Raw genomic sequence first — 18603 nt, 5'->3', positions numbered from 1 at the left:
CATGTCGTCTTTTGTTCCAGAGAATTGGCCTGGTGGATCACGACAGCACAGCAGGTCTGGCTTCAATTATAAATGTTTATTTCCTTTGTCAAGCAATGCCATATGGCTGGAGAGTAAAGAGACAGCCCTCTGTGGAGGGGGTCTGTTCAGCTAACTGTCCAGTGTTTTGAGATTTCTATGAAATATGACTTATAATTAATAACAATATGTGTAAAATAATTTTCCTTCCAAGAAATTGTAATTAAGTACTTCAAAAAGCAGTTTATCTGTGTTGGAATGGTGTGGGCATACCACAACAAAAGAACACTGTGGGTGTATACCGGTCAATAAAAATATTTGTGAGAATAGTCTGCTGATTGGCCAGCTCATCTTTCCTCGGGAGGATGACATCATCCTATGAGGAAATAGCAAGCATTTTTTAAATGGTCTGTTGATGTTAGTTTTTTTCCTTCTCATATTTATGTGTTGGCTACAAAGGCAAGAATAGGATGAGTCAACAACATTATTTGAGTATGAGTTAACAGAATATTACAGATTTTTACTGGACAGCTACTTTAACAATAGCTAAGAACTAAGCTGGGGCACATGTTGCCACCAAGGCGAGGCAAATGTCCATGGAGAGGCAGAACAACTTGCTGCAGGAAAGAATAAACAATGGAATAAACATTGCATATGTTCAAGAACCAAAATAACATTAGAAAGTGACATTATCAAAAGGGGGAAGTATCAGCCTATATAGCCAACACACAGTTTGGGCTTCAGTAAGCATCAGAAAATAGCAAGCGATTCACATCTTTCTCTGAAGTTCTCTACCATTACATTTTTACATTTATATTTTGTAATTTAGCAGACGCTCTTACAGTGTTTTCCATTAGCGCCGGCTGTCGGCTAAATCAGTCGGTTGACTCATTTTCAGCCGGCTACATTTTCCACTTCATAGTAAGTAGGCTACTTTTTATTTAAACATTTAAATTCGCTACTCTGTCGAACCTACTAGAATGAACAATCTGCATTTTCTAGGGATCTATTGATAGGAGGCACCTGCCTGTCAGACACAAATTGTGCAATGACACGGAAACGCAGCAGAGAGGAAGAGGCGTAGAGAGAGTATTCATTCTCCCCAAAATTGGTCCAAAATAAGGCCAATGCATTTCTATGGGCTTATTTTGGACCTGAGCTTGTCGCCTTCCTTCCCGTCTTTGGGACAACGACTGCCATTGTTAGGGCAGAGACATTAGCATCTCGTCATTATATACAGATCTCTGGTTGCAGTCAAATTTCTTTAGGCCTACATGGAGGTGAGAGAACATGATGTTCGTGACTTTGCAGGTGGTAACAATGAATCAAAATCCACGACTCAGCTTAATTGTTTTCACACATTCATTTATTTTGCTAGTGTTTCACATAGCCAGCCACGAGGAGTCATGACGCATATTTACAGTACGTTGATTGACAAATGAACAGCAAGTGTTGACTATAGTTGATAAAAAATATTTAAAAAACTGTCGAACGGACGAAATAAAGTTGATCTCCTATTCCATTTGCCATTCATAAATCATGCAACGTGGTTATACGTCCATGCCATGGTATTTGTATTTTTTTAATTCTGGATCCCCATTAGCTGCTGCAAAGGCAGCAGCTACTCTTCCTGGGGTCCAGCAAAATTACATATAATAAAACAATACATTACACCACAATATTACACACTACTCTACCATAACATATATACAATCCAAAATCAATACAGCAAAAGAACAATATTAAAATGCGTGTGTGAGTAGTGTGTCTGTTCGCATATGTTTGCAAATGCTGTGTGTGTGGGTGTGTGTTTCTCGTCACAGTCCATACTTTTCCATAAGGTGTAGTTTTATCAAATCAGATTTTACTGATTGACTGAGCTACATGATGTGGAACACAGTTCCATGTAGTCATGGCTCTATGTAGTACTGTGCGTTTCACGTAGTATGTTCTGGACTTGGGGACTGTTAAGAGATCTCTGGTGGTATGTCTTGTCGGGTATGTATGGGTGTGTGAGCTGTGCGCTAGTTGCTTAGACAGCTCAGAGACTTCAACATGTTAATACCTTTTGACCATGACAAAATTATTCAATACAATATTTAGTTGAGGTTTAGGGTTTAGTGGATGATTTGTCCCAAATACAATACTTTAAGTTTGCTTAATATTTAGGACAAGCTTATTTCTTGCCACCCATTCTGAAACTGTCTGCAGCTCTTTGTTAACTGTTGCAGTGATTTCACTTGCTTTGTTTGCTGACGTGTATTGTGTTGAGTCCTCTGCATATATAGACACACAGGCATTACTCAGTGCCAGGTCATTAGTAAAGACTGAAAAAAATGAAGGGGCCTTAACAGCTGCCCTGGAGAATGCCTGATTCTACCTAGATTATGTTGGAGGTTTACATTAAAGAACACCCTCTGTGTCCTGTTAGAAAGGTAACTCGATCCACAATATAGCAGGAGATAAAGCCATAACACACATGTATTCCTAACAAGTCTATCAAAACAGCTCCCACAATTTTCTTATTATCAATTTCTCTCATCCAAAAATCAGTCATTTGTGTAAGGTGCAATACACATGTTGAAAGCCCTTCCCTATAAGCGTGCTGAAAGTATGTTGTTAATTTGTTTGTGAAATAGCATTGTATCAGGTCAAACACCATTTTTCCAAAAGTTTACTTAGGGTTAGTAACAGGTTGATTGGTCGGCTGTTTGAGCCAGTAAAGGGTGATTTGCTATTAGCGGAAAGACTTTTGCTTTCCTCCAGGCCTCCACTTTCCTGTAGGCTTAGATAAAAGAGAGGGCAAATAGGAGTGGCAATATAGTCCGCTATTATCCTTAGTAATTCTACATCCAAGTCGTCAGACCCAGGCAGCATGTCATTGTTGATAGAAAACAACAAATATTTCACATTTTCCACACTCAATTTACAGAATTCAAAATTACAATGTTTGCCTTGCATAATTTGGTCAGTTATGTATGGATGTGTAGGTTCAGAACTTGTTGTCATTCCTACATTTGCTAATCTTGCCAATAGAAAAATCATTAAAGTAGTAGGCAGTATCAGTGGGTTTTGTGATGAATGAGCCATCTGATTCAATGAATGGAGCCGAGTTTGCCTTTTTGCCCAAAACTTCATTTAAGGTCGCAAATTCTTTTTATTATCATTCTTTATACATATATTATATATATATATACAGTGCTTTGCAAAAGTATTCGGCCCCCTTGAACTTTGCGACCTTTTGCCACATTTCAGGCTTCAAACATAAAGATATAAAACTGTATTTTTTTGTGAAGAATCAACAACAAGTGGGACACAATCATGAAGTGGAACGACATTTATTGGATATTTCAAACTTTTTGAACAAATCAAAAACTGAAAAATTGGGCGTGCAAAATTATTCAGCCCCTTTACTTTCAGTGCAGCAAACTCTCTCCAGAAGTTCAGTGAGGATCTCTGAATGATCCAATGTTGACCTAAATGACTAATGATGATAAATACAATCCACCTGTGTGTAATCAAGTCTCTGTATAAATGCACCTGCACTGTGATAGTCTCAGACGTCCGTTAAAAGCGCAGAGAGCATCATGAAGAACAAGGAACACACCAGGCAGGTCCGAGATACTGTTGTGAAGAAGTTTAAAGCCGGATTTGGATACAAAAAGATTTCCCAAGCTTTAAACATCCCAAGGAGCACTGTGCAAGCGATAATATTGAAATGGAAGGAGTATCAGACCACTGCAAATCTACCAAGACCTGGCCGTCCCTCTAAACTTTCAGCTCATACAAGGAGAAGACTGATCAGAGATGCAGCCAAGAGGCCCATGATCACTCTGGATGAACTGCAGAGATCTACAGCTGAGGTGGGAGACTCTGTCCATAGGACAACAATCAGTCGTATATTGCACAAATCTGGCCTTTATGGAAGAGTGGCAAGAAGAAAGCCATTTCTTAAAGATATCCATAAAAAGTGTCGGTTAAAGTTTGCCACAAGCCACATGGGAGACACACCAAACATGTGGAAGAAGGTGCTCTGGTCAGATGAAACCAAAATTTAACTTTTTGGCAACAATGCAAAACGTTATGTTTGGAGTAAAAGCAACACAGCTGAACACACCATCCCCACTGTCAAACATGGTGGTGGCAGCATCATGGTTTGGGCCTGCTTTTCTTCAACAGGGACAGGGAAGATGGTTAAAATTGATGGGAAGATGGATGGAGCCAAATACAGGACCATTCTGGAAGAATCTGATGGAGTCTGCAAAAGACCTGAGACTGGGACAGAGATTTGTCTTCCAACAAGACAATGATCCAAAACATAAAGCACAATCTACAATGGAATGGTTCAAAAATAAACATATCCAGGTGTTAGAATGGCCAAGTCAAAGTCCAGACCTGAATCCAATCGAGAATCTGTGGAAAGAACTGAAAACTGCTGTTCACAAATGCTCTCCATCCAACCTCACTGAGCTCGAGCTGTTTTGCAAGGAGGAATGGGAAAAAATGTCAGTCTCTCGATGTGCAAAACTGATAGAGACATACCCCAAGCGACTTACAGCTGTAATCGCAGCAAAAGGTGGCGCTACAAAGTATGAACTTAAGGGGGCTGAATAATTTTGCACGCCCAATTTTTCAGTTTTCGATTTGTTAAAAAAGTTTGAAATATCCAATAAATGTCGTTCCACTTCATGATTGTGTCCCACTTGTTGTTGATTCTTCACAAAAAATACAGTTTTATATCTTTATGTTTGAAGCCTGAAATGTGGCAAAAGGTCGCAAAGTTCAAGGGGGCCGAATACTTTCGCAAGGCACTGTATATAAAAAAAATTCATAGTACAGTTTATCATTTTTGTTAAGTTTAGTCACATGATTTCTCAATTTTACAGTAAGGTAGCCAATCAGCTGTGCAACCAGATCTTTTTGCCTCATCCCTCTCAATCATCGAAATGTGCAATGAATATGGTTGATTTTTAAGGTTAGGGAAAAGTGCAATTAATAGTGCCACATTCCATAATTTCAATATAAATGTATGTATTTATGGTTGTTTATAATTTTTTCTTGCATTTCAATCATTATATGTGTTATTGTTTTTAACCATCGAGTGTTTTAATTAATACTTAAGTGATCTGTCTGTTACACAAAAATGTAAATTCAATCATAACATTTTTAAATTCCTCATCAATCCACAGGGATTTAACAGTTTTTACAGTCATTTAATAATGGGTGCACGCTTATTAGTAACTGAAATAAGCAATTCAGTAAATTATTCAAGTGCAGCATCGGGATGTTCCTCATTACACACATCAGACCAACAAATATTTTTCACATCTTCAAAATAGGAATAATTTCAAACCCTTGTTTGATCGCATATACAGTCGTGGCCAAAAGTTGAGAATGACACAAATATTAATTTTCACAAAGTCTGCTGCCTCAGTTTGTATGCTGGCAATTTGCATATACTCCAGAATGTTATGAAGAGTGATCAGAAGAATTGCAATTAATTGCAAAGTCCCTCTTTGCGATGCAAATGAACTGAATCTCAAAATAACATTTCCACTACATTTTAGCCCTGCCACAAAAGGACCAGCTGACATCATGTCAGTGATTCTCTCGTTAACACAGGTGTGAATGTTGACGAGGACAAGGCTGGAGATCACTGTAATGCTGATTTAGTTCAAATAACAGACTGGATGCTTCAAAAGGAGGGTGGTGCTTGGAATCATTGTTCTTCCTCTGTCAACCACAGTTACCTGCAAGGAAACACATGCAGTCATCATTGCTTTGCACAAAAAGGGCTTCACAGGCAAGGATATTGCTGCCAGTAAGATTGCACCTAAATCAACCATTTATCGGATCATCAAGAACTTCAAGGAGAGCGGTTCAATTGTTGTGAAGAAGGCTTCAGGGCGCCCAAGAAAGTCGAGCAAGCGCCAGAACCGTCTCCTAAAGTTGATTCAGCTGCAGGATCGGGGCACCACCAGTACAGAGCTTGCTCAGGAATGGCAGCATGCAGGTGGGAGTGCATCTGCACGCACAGTGAGGCAAAAACTTTTGAAAGATGGCCTGGTGTCAAGAAGGGCAGCAAAGAAGCCACTTCTCTCCGGGAAAAACATCAGGGACAGACTGATACTCTGCAGAAGGTACAGGGATTGGACTGCTGAGGACTGGGGTAAAGTCACTTTCTCTGATGAATCCCCTTTCCAATTGTTTGGGGCATCTGGAAAAAAGCTTGTCCGGAGAAGACAAGGTGAGCGCTACCAACAGTCCTGTGTCATGCCAACAGTAAAGCATCCTGAGACCATTCACGTGTGGGGTTGCTTCTCAGCCAAGGGAGTGGGCTCATTCACAATTATGCCTAAGATCACAGCCATGAATAAAGAATGGTACCAACACATCCTCTGAGAGCAACTTCTCCCAGCCATCCAGGAACAGTTTGGTGATGAACAATGCCTTTTCCAGCATGATGGATCACCTTGCAATAAGGCAAAAGTCCTAACTAAGTGGCTCGGGGAACAAAACATTGATATTTTGGGTCCATGGCAAGAAAATTCACCAAACATTAATCCCAATGAGAACTTGTGGTCAATCCTCAAGAGGCGGGTGAACAAACAAAACCCCACAAATTCTGGCAAATTCCAAGCATTGATTATGCAAGAATGGGCTGCCATCAGTGGCCCAGAAGTTAATTGACAGCATGCCAGGGCAGATTGCAGAGGTCTTGAAAAAGAAGGGTCAACACTCCAAATATTGACTCTGCATCAACTTCATGTAATTGTCAATAAAAGCCTTTGACACTTATGAAATGCTTGTAATTATACTTCAGTATTCAATAGTAACATCCGACAAAAATATCTAGACACTGAAGCTGCAAACTTGGTGAAAATTAATATTTGTGTCATTCTCAAAACTTTTGGCCACGACTGCACACTATTTTTGATTCCGTCTGGAACTTTAGTTTTCCCAGATATGACTATTATATTATGATCACTATATCTGATGGGTGTGGATACTGATTTAGAGCACATTTCTGCAGCATTAGTAAAGATGTGGTCAATACTAAGGATTCATGTCACTACGCCACAAAGATTTCACATCAAGTGAACCTGATATTTAGTAATGATAGTGTAACTTTGATCGCCAATGACGTTGTACATTTTGAAGCAGGCCACTCATAATTTCAGAGCATTATAATGTTCCTCAATTAATTCTGTGAATTTCAGCAGTAGGTCGAGGCTATCTAGACACAGAGCACTCTCAGGACGCACCCAGAGTTGACTATAGAGTTGTCAAATCATACAAACTTTGTAACGGCAGTCAAAAAAAGTTTAATGACCAAAGTTGCTAAGGTTGCGAGATAAATTCTAACGAATGACAGAATGTCCTATTTGGCAAAATCGAGTTGATGATTATACAGAAAGCAGATCAGGACATGAATAACAGCGAAATGAAGAGAGGAAATTGTTTCAATATCAAGGTATCTTAACGGGGACCATTCTACTCTCATAACGTTCGTTGATCACACATTCTATACCGAAGCTCTCATATGGGCAGCAATTACGAGACAGCGCAGAGAAGCGTGGGACATGTTATAGCGGTATTTTGACATGTAAAGGCAAGACATGCTTTGATAATGCAACATATGGATTACATAATAAAGTAAGTAATTTTCATGTGAGACAGGAGTCATGATTTTGAGTTTGTTGGATTGGGACGATAAGAAACTAGCCTAAGCTCTACATGTGGCTATATAAGGCTACTACATGAGTCAATAAATATATTAATAATACACTTGACTTAGGCTACATTATTGCATGCTAAAAGTTTCTGATCAGATAGATGATCAAACAAATAAATGAGATACCACTTCCACTTGTCCTGACAGAGATAAATTATCCAAATATATAGACAGATTCAGTGAAAAAAAATCACATTGATTGATAATCAGACAAGTCACAGGCTTTTGGTTGGGAGTAGGCCAGGCAACTGCCCGCATGAAGAGCAAGACTTGAATAACATGGTGCCATGTTTCATGAGCGGAAATAAAAGATCCCATACATTTTCCATATGCACAAAAAGCGTATTTCTCTCAAATTCTGTGCACACATTTGTTTACATCCCTGTTACTGAGCATTTCTCCTTTGCCAAGTTAATCCACCTGACAGGTGTGGCATATCAAGTAGCTGTTTAAACAGCACAATCATTACATAGGCGCACCTTGTGCTGGGTACAATAAAAAGCCACTCAAATGTGCAGTTTTGTCACACAACACAATGCCACAAATGTCTCAAGTTTTGAGGGAGTGTGCAATTGGCATGCTGACAGCAGGAATGTCCACCAGAGACATTGCATGTATATTTCTCCACAATAAGCCACGTCCAACGCTGTTTTAGAGAACTTTGCAGTATGTCCAACAGGCCCCACAATCGCAGACCACGTGTATGGCGTTGTGTGGGTAAGCAGTTTGCTGATTTCAACATTGTGACATCAGCAACGTTGTAGTGATGGTGGGGTTATGGTATGGGCAAGCGGTGGAATTATGGTATGGGCAAGCAAAAGCTACTGACAACGAACACAATAGCATTTTGTCAATAGAAATACCACGACGAGATCGAGGACAATTGTCGTGCGATTCATCCACCGCCATCAGCATGATAATGCATGGACCCATGTCGCAAGGATTTGTAAACAATTCCTGGAAGCTTAAAATGTCCCAGTTCTTCCATGGCCTGCACATACTTACCAGACATGTTACCCATTGAGCATATTTGGGATGCTCTGGATCGACATGTACGACAGCATGGTGCAGTTCATGCCAATATCCAGCAACTTCGCACAGCCATTGAAGAGTGGGCCAAAATTTCACAGGCCACAATCAACAGCCTGATCAACTCCATGCGAAGGAGATGTGTTGGGCTGCATGAGGCAAATGGTCACACCAGATACTGACTGGTTTTCTGATCCACGCCCCTACCTTTTTCTTAAGGTATCTGTGACCAACCGATGCATATCTGTATTCCCAGTCATGTGAAATCCATAGATTAGGACCTAATTAATTTATTTAAATTGACTGATTTCCTTATATGAACTGTGACTCAGGAAAATCGTTGAAATTCTTTATATTTTTGTTCAGTTCGGTAAACTTCTGCTACAGCTTAGTATGAAACGTAGCCGTAATGCTGAGGCGGCATTGGCACGCACTACGCTCTTAAACTCTTGATGGTTGCTAAGCAGCGCCAGTTAACCATCCTCCTGCCAGTAGTTAACTTTGCAAAGCATTTCACTTCTACCATCTCTTCACATAGCCCACCACTAAGCATGCGCTGTTTTCTTAACCACAACTGGATGGATCCATAAAGAATTAATGTGGGAATAAATATCAATGAATTTTGAAAATATTGGAATAAAGTAGGCTAATGCATTTGAAGGCATGTATCAAATTGTTGCTTACTGAAACTCCCAAAGTCATCCAACCGTTCTAATACATTTGAAGCAATAGCCTACCCACGTGTGGAAAACCAGATGATAATTTCAGCACGATTTTGATTAGGACAGTGCCATCGCGCTGCTTTGAGACAAGTGTGGAAACTCGTCTCGATAAATCCATCAATGTCAGATTTTTGTTTTCACCGAATCTCCGTTTGTATATTTGTAGGGCTGTCCCCAACTGCAAAAAATCTTGGTCGACCGAAAAGTCGTTTGTTCTTTCGACAACTCGATTGGTCAAAATATGTATTTTTATATGTAACTTTTTCCACATTTTGTTATATGTAACTTTATCCACATTTTGTTACATTACAGCCTTATTCTAAAATGTATTAAATAACATTTTCCCCAATCAATCTACACACAATATCCCATAATGGCAAAGTGAAAACAGGTTTAGAATTTTTTTCTAATTCTTAAAAAATAAAAAAACAGGAATACCTTATTTACATAAGTATTCAAAATTGAGCTCAGGTGCATCTTGTTCCCATTGATCATCATTGAGATGTTTCTACAAGTTGATTGGAAAGGGAAAGGGGGATATATTGTCAGTTGTCCAACAATGTATTCAACTGAAATATGTCTTCCGCATTTAACCCAACCCCTCTGAATCAGAGAGGTGCGGGCTGCTGCCTTAATCGACATCCACGTCTTCAGCGCCCGGGTAACAGTGGATTAACTACCTTGCTCAGGGGCAGAACGACATATTTTTACCTTGTCAGCTCGGGGATTCGATCCAGCATTGGATGGAGCTCACTTGTGTAAATTCAATTGATTGGACATGATTCGGAAAGGCACTCACCTGTGTATATAAGGTCCCACAGTTGACAGTGCATGTCAGAGCAGAAACCAAGCCACGAGGTTGAAGGAATTGTCCGTGGAGCTCCGAGACAGGATTGTGCAAAGGCACAAATCTGGGGAAGGGTATGAAAAAATGATTGAAGGTCCCAAGAACACAGTGGCCTCCATCATTCTTAAAATGGAAGAAGTTTGGAACCATCAAGACTCCTCCTAGGGCTGGCCGCCCGGCCAAACTGGCACATCGGGGGAGAATGGCCTTGGTAAGGGAGGTGACCAAGAACCCGATGGTCACTCTGATAGAGCTCCAGAGTTCCTCTGTGGAGATGGGAGAACCTTCCAGAAGGAGAACCATCTCTGCAGCACTCCACCAATCAGGCCTTTATGGTAGAGTGGCCAGACGGAAGCCACTCCTCAGGAAAAGGCACATGACAGCCCGCTTGGAGTTTGACAAAAGGCACCAATAGGACTCCGATCATGAGAAACAAGATTCTCTGGTCTGATGAAACCAAGATTGAACTCTTTGGCCTGAATGCCAAGCGGCACATCTGGAGGAAACCTGGCCAACCAATACCATCCCAGCGGTGAAGCATGGTGTGTTTTTCAGCATCAGGGACTGGGAGACTAGTCAGTATTGAGGGAAAGAAGAACAGAGCAAAGTACAGAGATCCTTGATGAAAACCTGCTCCAGAGCGCTCAGGACTTCAGACTGTGGCGGAGGTTCACCTTCCACAGGACAACAACCTTAACTTCTTGGTGACAGGGGGAAGTATTTTCACGTCCGGATGAAATGCATGCCCAAATTCAACTGCCTGCTTACTCATCCCCAGAAGATAAGATATGCATAGTATTAGTAGATTTGGATAGAAAACACTCTGAAGTTTCTAAAACTGTTTGAATCATGTATGTGAGTATAACAGAACTTATTTAGCAGACGAAACCCCGAGGACAAACCATTCCGATTTTTTTTATTTTCAATGGGTTTTCATTGGGAATCCAGAATTCTAAGGGACCTTCTTGCAGTTCCTAGCTTCCACTGGATGTCAACAGTCATTAGAAATTGGTTGAGGTTTTCCCTTTGTGTAATGAAGAAGTACGGAATTCTTGAACAAGGGTCACTTGAAGTGTACTGTTAGATGGAGGCGGATGACCAGAAAGCTAGCTACAGTTTGTTTTCCTCCTGTATTGAACACAGATCGTCTTCAATTTTGATTATTTCCGTAAAAAAATACATAATGGTGTATTACAAAAGTAGTTTGAAATGTTTTGACAAAGTTTACAGGTAACTTTTGAGATATTTTGTAGTCAAGTTGAGCAAGTTGGAACCGGTGTTTTTCTGGATCAAACGCGCCAAATAAATTGACATTTTGGATATATATCGACGGAATTAACTTCTTATGGCTGCAGGGGCAGTATTGAGTAGCTTGGATGAAAAGGAGCCAAGATGGCCAGCTTCTCGGTCTCAGTTGTTAATATATGCATATTATTATTAGTATTGGATAGAAAACACTCTAAAGTTTCCAAAACTGTCAAAATATTATCTGTGAGTATAACAGAATTGATATTGCAGGCGAAACCCTCAGGAAAATCAAACCAGGAAGTGGCTTCTATTTTGAAAACTCCATGTTCCATAGCCTGCCTTTGCTCCATTTAAAGGGATATCAACCAGATTCCTTTTCCTATCGCTTCCTCAAGGTGTCAAGTCTTCAGACATAGTTTCAGGCTTTTATTTTCAAAAATGAGCCAGAAAGATAACATCGCGTCAGGTGCATGAGCAACAGAGTTTGGGCAGCCATTGCCTTTCCCTCTCCTACTGAAAAATACAGTTGCGGTTGATATATTATCGATTATATAATTTAAAAACTGATTATAAAAAAACGTTTGACATGTTTCTGTGGAGATTACGGAAACTATCTGGTATTTGTCTGCGTTGTCGTGACCGCTCTTTCCTGTGGATTTCTGAACATAACGCGCCAAACAAATGGAGGTATTTTGGATATAAAAATAATCTTTATGGAACAAAAGGAACATTTATTGTGTAACTGGGAGTCTCGTGAGTGAAAACATCCGAAGATCATCAAAGATAAACAATTGCTTTTCTGATTTCCGTGACCAAGCTACTTGATGCTAAGTGTACATAATGTTTTGTCGAGCGATCGATAAACTTACACAAACGCTTGGATTGCTTTCGCTGTAAAGCATATTTTCAATATCTGACACGACAGGTGGATTAACAAAAGGCTAAGCTGTGTTTTCCTTTATTGCACTTGTGATTTCATGAATATAAATCTTTTTAGTAATATTGTTTGAATGTGGCGCTATGCAATTCAGCGGTTGTTGATGACAATTATCCCGTTAACCTCTCTGGGATATGTGGTACTCTAGCGTCCCACCTGGCCAAAAGCCAGGGAAAATGCAGAGTGCCAAATTCAAATAAATTACTATAAAAATCAAACTTTCATTAAATCACAAATTCACTTGTTGTGAATGCAGCCAACATGTCAGATTTCAAAAAGGCTTTTCGGCGAAAGCAAACAATGCTATTATCTGAGGATAGCACCTCCGTAAACAAAGAGAGAAAAGCATATTTCAACCCTGCAGGCGCGACACAAAACGCAGAAATAAAAATATAATTCATGCCTTACCTTTGACGAGCTTCTTTTGTTGGCACTCCAATATGTCCCATAAACATCACAAATGGTCCTTTTGTTCGATTAACTTGTTATGGCTGCAATACCGTTAAGCACTGTGATGGACATTTTTATGTTTGTGATTTTAATAACCAATTTCTGTGTTCATGCAAATTAACACCAGGGAGAAATCCTCACTGTAGTATCTGCAATTTGGCAGTACTCCCAAACCCTTGATTTGAGAACGATCTCTCAGTTTCAAGGTCTCCGCTTATAATAATTATGAATAATGAATAAGCAACATCATGCAATTATTACTTTGTGTGTCAGTAAATAAAATAATTAACGGGACTGCCCCATTGCAGCTCCTGATCGACATGTATACTGGCTGCACTCAGTTGGTTGGAACCTCTCCAGCTTGCTGATAATAAACAGAATAATTAATTTAAGACTGACTTCGAGTGTCCCTGTGTAAAATTTCCACAACAATTTGACGTCAACAAACAGGATGATTGATTCTGCCTGCGGAGCTTTCCAGTGAGGGTCTGCGAGGAGAAGTGGTGCCACGTTTTATGAAGCGTGAGGGAAATTCCTCTCCACACCCCTACCTGGGCTTGAACCAGGGACACATTGACAACAGCCACCCTCGAAGCATCGTTACCCATCGCTCCACAAAGCCGCGGCCCTTGCAGAGCAAGGGGAACAACTACTTCAAGGTCTCAGAGCGAGTTACGTCACTGATTGAAACGCTATTAGCGCGCACCCCGCTCACTAGCTAGCCATTTCACATCGGTTACACCAGCCTGTTCTCGGGAGTTGATAGATTGAAGTGATAAACGGCTCAATGCTTGAAGCACAGCGAAGAGCTGCTGGCAAACGCACAAAAGTGCTGTTTGAATGAATGCTTACGAGACTGCTGCTGCCTACCACCGCTCAGTCAGACTGCTCTATCAAATATCAAATCAGACTTAATTATAACATAATAACACACAGAAATACTGTCAAATCCAGATATGGCCAAATCCAGAAACTAATTTTGAAAACAAATGTTTATTCTTTCAGTGAAATATTTTGTAGTATTTTATCTAACGGGTGGCATCCATAAGTCTAAATATTCCTGTTACATTGCACAACCTTCAATGTATTGTCATAATTACGTAAAATTCTGGCAAATTAGTTCGCAATGAACACAAGAGAAGTGACAGTTTCCCTAGTTTAATAATGCCTGCTAACCTGGATTTATTTTAACTAAATATGCAGGTTTAAAAATATATCATTGTGTATTGATTTTAAAGAAAGGCATTGATGTTTATGGTTAGCTACATACGTGCAACGATTATAATTTTTTCGCAAATGCGCATTTGTTAACCTGTTGGATCTCTAGGGGCACTATTTCATTTTTGGATAAAAAACGTTCCCGTTTTAAACGCGATATTTTGTCACGAAAAGATGCTCGACTATGCATATTCTTGACAGTTTTTGAAAGAAAACACTCTGAAGTTTCAGAATCTGCAAAGATATTGTCTGTAAGTGCCCCAGAACTCATTCTACAGGCGAAACCAAGATGATGCGTCAACCAGGAAATGAGCAGAATTTCTGAAGCTCTGTTTTCCATTGTCTCCTTATATGGCTGTGATTGCGCAAGGAATGAGCCTACACTTTCTGTCGTTCCCCCAAGGTGTTAGCAGCATTGTGACGTATTTGTAGGCATATCATTGGAAGATTGAACATAAGAGACTACAATTGCCAGCTGCTTGTACTTTTCCATTTGATTGAGGGGAGAAACCATGCTTCCAAGAACGATATATCAATGAAGAGATATGTGAAAAACACCTTGAGGATTGATTCTAAACAACGTTTGCCATGTTTTCAGTCAATATTATGGAGTTAATTTGGAAAAAAGTTCGCGTTTTGAGGACTGAATTTTCGTTTTTTTTTGGTAGCCAAATGTGATGTATAAAACGGAGCTATTTCTAATACACAAATAATCTTTTTGGAAAAACTGAGCATCTGCTATCTAACTGAGAGTATCCTCATTGAAAACATCAGAAGTTCTTCAAAGGTAAATGATTTTATTTGAAGGCTTTTATGTTTTTGTTGAAATGTTGCGTGCTGGATGCTAACGCTAATGCTAACGCTAAATGCTACGCTAGCTAGCTACTTTTACACAAATGATTGTTTTCCTATGGTTGAGAAGCATATTTTGAAAATCTGAGATGACAGTGTTGTTTACAAAAGGCTAAGCTTGAGAGATGGCATATTTATTTCATTTCATTTGCGATTTTCATGAATAGTTAACGTTGCGTTATGGTAATGAGCTTGAGTCTGTATTCCTGATACCGGATCCGGGATGGGTAGATCAGAGAGGCTAAACACCATAGGACCACACAGCTGTCATACAGCTCAGAAAGGAGACGCGTTCTGTCTCCTAGAGATGAACATACTTTGGTGCGAAAAGTGCAAATCAATCCCAGAACAGCAAAGGACCTTTTGAAGATGCTAGAGTTAACCAGTACAAAAGTATCTATATCCACAGTAAAACGAGTCCTATATCGACATAACCTGAAAGTCCGCTCAGCACGGAGGAAGCCACTGCTCCAAAACCGTCATAAAAATTACAGACTACGGTTTGCAACTGCACATGGATACAAAGATTGTACGTATTGGAGAAATGAAACAAAAATAGTGACCATTGTTACTTTTGGAGGAAAAGGGGGGAGGCTTGCAAGCCGAAGAACACCATCCCATCCGTGAAGGGGGTGGCAGCATCATGTTGTGGGGGTGCTTTGCTGCAGGAGGGGCTGGTGCACTTCACAAAATAGATGGCATTATGAGGCAGGAAAATGATGTGGATATATTGAAGCAACATCTCAAGACATCAGTCAGTAAGTTAAAGCTTGGTCGCAAATGGGTCTTCCAAATGGACAATGACCCCAAGCAAACTTCCAACGTTGTGGCAAAACGGCTTAAGGATAACAAAGTCAAGGTATTGGAGTGGCCATCACAAAGCCCTGACCTCAATCCAATAGAAAATGTGTGGGCAGCACTGAAAAAGCGTGTGCGAGCAAGGATGCCTACAAACCTGACTCAGTCACACCAGCTCTGTCAGGAGGAATGGGCCAAAATTCACCCAACTTATTGTGGGAAGCTTGTGGAAGGCTACCCGAAACGTTTGACCCAAGTTAAACAATTGAAAGGCAATGCTACCAAATACTAATTGAGTGTATGTAAACTTTTGACACACTGGGAATGTGATCAAATGAAATAAAAGCTGAAATACATCACTCTCTACTATTATTCTGACATTTCACATTCTTAAAATAAAGTGGTGATCCTAACTGACCTAAAACAGGGAATTTTTACTAGGATTAAATGTCAGGAATTGTGAAAAACTGAGTTTAAATGTATTCGGCTAAGGTGTATGTAAATTTCCGACTTCAACTGTATACAGTACCAGTAAAAAGTTTGGACAAACGTACCCATTCTAGGGTTTTTATTTCATTTGACTATTTTCTACATCGTAGAATATTAGTGAAGACATCTAAACTATGGAAAAACACTAACGGAATAATGTAGTAACCAAAATAGTAGCCACCCGTTGCCTTGATGAAAGCTTTTGCACACTCTTGGCATTCTCGCAACCAGCTTCATGAAGTAGTCACCTGGATGGCATTATAATTAACAAGTGTGGCTGATAAAAAACTCATTCTTAATGCAAGAGCCAATCAGTTTTGTTGTGACATGGTAGGGTAGGTATACAGAAAATAGTCAAATTTGGTAAAAGACCAAGTCCACATCACAGGAAAGGAAGACCCAGAGTTACCTCTGCTGCAGAGGATAAGTTCATGAGAGTTAACTGTACCTCAGATTGCAGCCCAAAAAAATGCTTCAGAGTTCAAGTAACAGACACATCTCAACGTCAACTGTTCAGAGTAGACTGTGTGAATCAGGCCTTCATGGTAGAATTGCTGCAAAGAATCCACTACCAAAGGACACTAATAATAAGAAGAGACTTGCTTGGGCCAAGTGGTTGGCTCAAACACATTAAAACTTCTTATGGCTGCAGGGGCAGTATTGAGAAGCTTGGATGAAAGGTGCCCAGAGGTGCCCAGAGTCAACGGCCTGCTCCTCAGTCCCAGTTGCTAATATATGCATATTATTATTAGTATTGGATAGAAAACACTCTGAAGTTTCTAAAACTGTTTGAATGATGTCTGTGAGTCTAACAGAACTCATATGGCAGGCGAAAACCTGAGAAGAAATCCAAACAGGAAGTGGAAATCTGAGGTTGGTCGATTTTCAAACCAGCCCCTATTGAATACACAGTGGCATATGGATAAAGTTGCACTTCCTAGGGCTTCCACTAGATGTCAACCGTCTTTAGAAACTTGAATGAGGCTTCTACTGTGTTGTGGAGCCAGATGGGAGTTCTTTGAGTCAGTGGTCTGGCAGAGAGCCAGGTCCTGGTCAAGCGCATTTCACATGATAGCGACACAGCAGTTGCATTAAGGAGAGGTATATCTATATTTCCATGTCTAACAATTGTATTTATCCACATTTATAATGAGTATTTCTGTAAAATGATGTGGCTCTCTGCAATATCACCAGATGTTTTTGGAAGTAGTGAACGTAACGCGCCAATGTATACTGAGATTTTTTGATATAAATATGAACTTTATCAAACAAAACATACATGTATTGTGTAACATGAAGTCCTATGAGTGTCATCTGATGAAGATCATCAAAGGTTAGTGAAGAATTTTATCTCTATTTGTGCTTTTTGTGACTCCTCTCTTTGGCTGGAAAAATGGCTGAATTATTCTGTGAGTTGGTGGTGACCTAACATAATCGTTTGTGCTTTTGCTGTAAAGCCTATTTGAAATCGAACACTGTGGTGGGATTAACAACAAGATTAAGTTTAAAACGGTATAAAATGCATGTATGTTTGAGGAATTTTAATTTTGAGATTTTTGTTGTTTTGAATTTGGCACTTTCACTGGCTGTTGTCATATCGATCCCGTTAACGGGATTGCAGCCCTAAGAAGTTTTTAAGAAGGAAAGAAATACACAAATGAACTTTTAAAGGCACACTTGTTAATTGAAATGCATTCCAGGTGACTGTCTCATGAAGCTGGTTGGTCATTTTTTTTTTAACAAGCAAAATACCATAAATCCTATGTGAAAGATGTAGCCTACCGAATCCATCAGTAGGCAAAAGACTTTTGGTGATTATCTGCAGATCAATTATGAAAACATTTGATGAAGAAAGCTCCTGAGTGGCGCAGCGGTCTAAGGCACTGCATCTCAGTGCTTGAGGAGTCACTACAGACACCCTGGTTCAATTCCAGCCTGTATCACAACCGGCTGTGATTGGGTGTCCCATAGGGCAACGCACAATTGGTCCAGCATCGTCTGGGTTTGGCCGACGTAGGCCGTCATTGTAAATAATAATTTGTTCTTATTAACTGACTTTCCTAGTAAAATAAAATATTAAATATATATATATATATATATATTTTTTTTTCATCACTGCAGGAACAATAGGTATACGGAGAGCCTCATTCTGGTCCAAATTTTGGAAAATTTGTGCCCTCACAGAATCCAGCCATAAAAACGGAAATCAACAATATAAAAAAATATATTGACCTTAGTAGGGAATCAACTACAGTGGGGA

At 39.8% G+C, this 18603-nt stretch overlaps 1 protein-coding gene across 3 annotated transcripts in view; it reads right to left on the bottom strand.

Annotated features, from left to right (window-relative positions):
* LOC139376166 (scaffold protein involved in DNA repair) overlaps positions 1–18603 on the bottom strand; it is an 85459-nt gene that overhangs the window by 25608 nt on the left and 41248 nt on the right. The gene's annotated exons all lie outside the window — the stretch shown is intronic.

This window comes from Oncorhynchus clarkii, chromosome 20 (genome assembly GCF_045791955.1).
Source record: "Oncorhynchus clarkii lewisi isolate Uvic-CL-2024 chromosome 20, UVic_Ocla_1.0, whole genome shotgun sequence".
NCBI lineage: Eukaryota > Metazoa > Chordata > Actinopteri > Salmoniformes > Salmonidae > Oncorhynchus > Oncorhynchus clarkii.
This window is presented reverse-complemented; position numbering and strand designations above follow the sequence as displayed.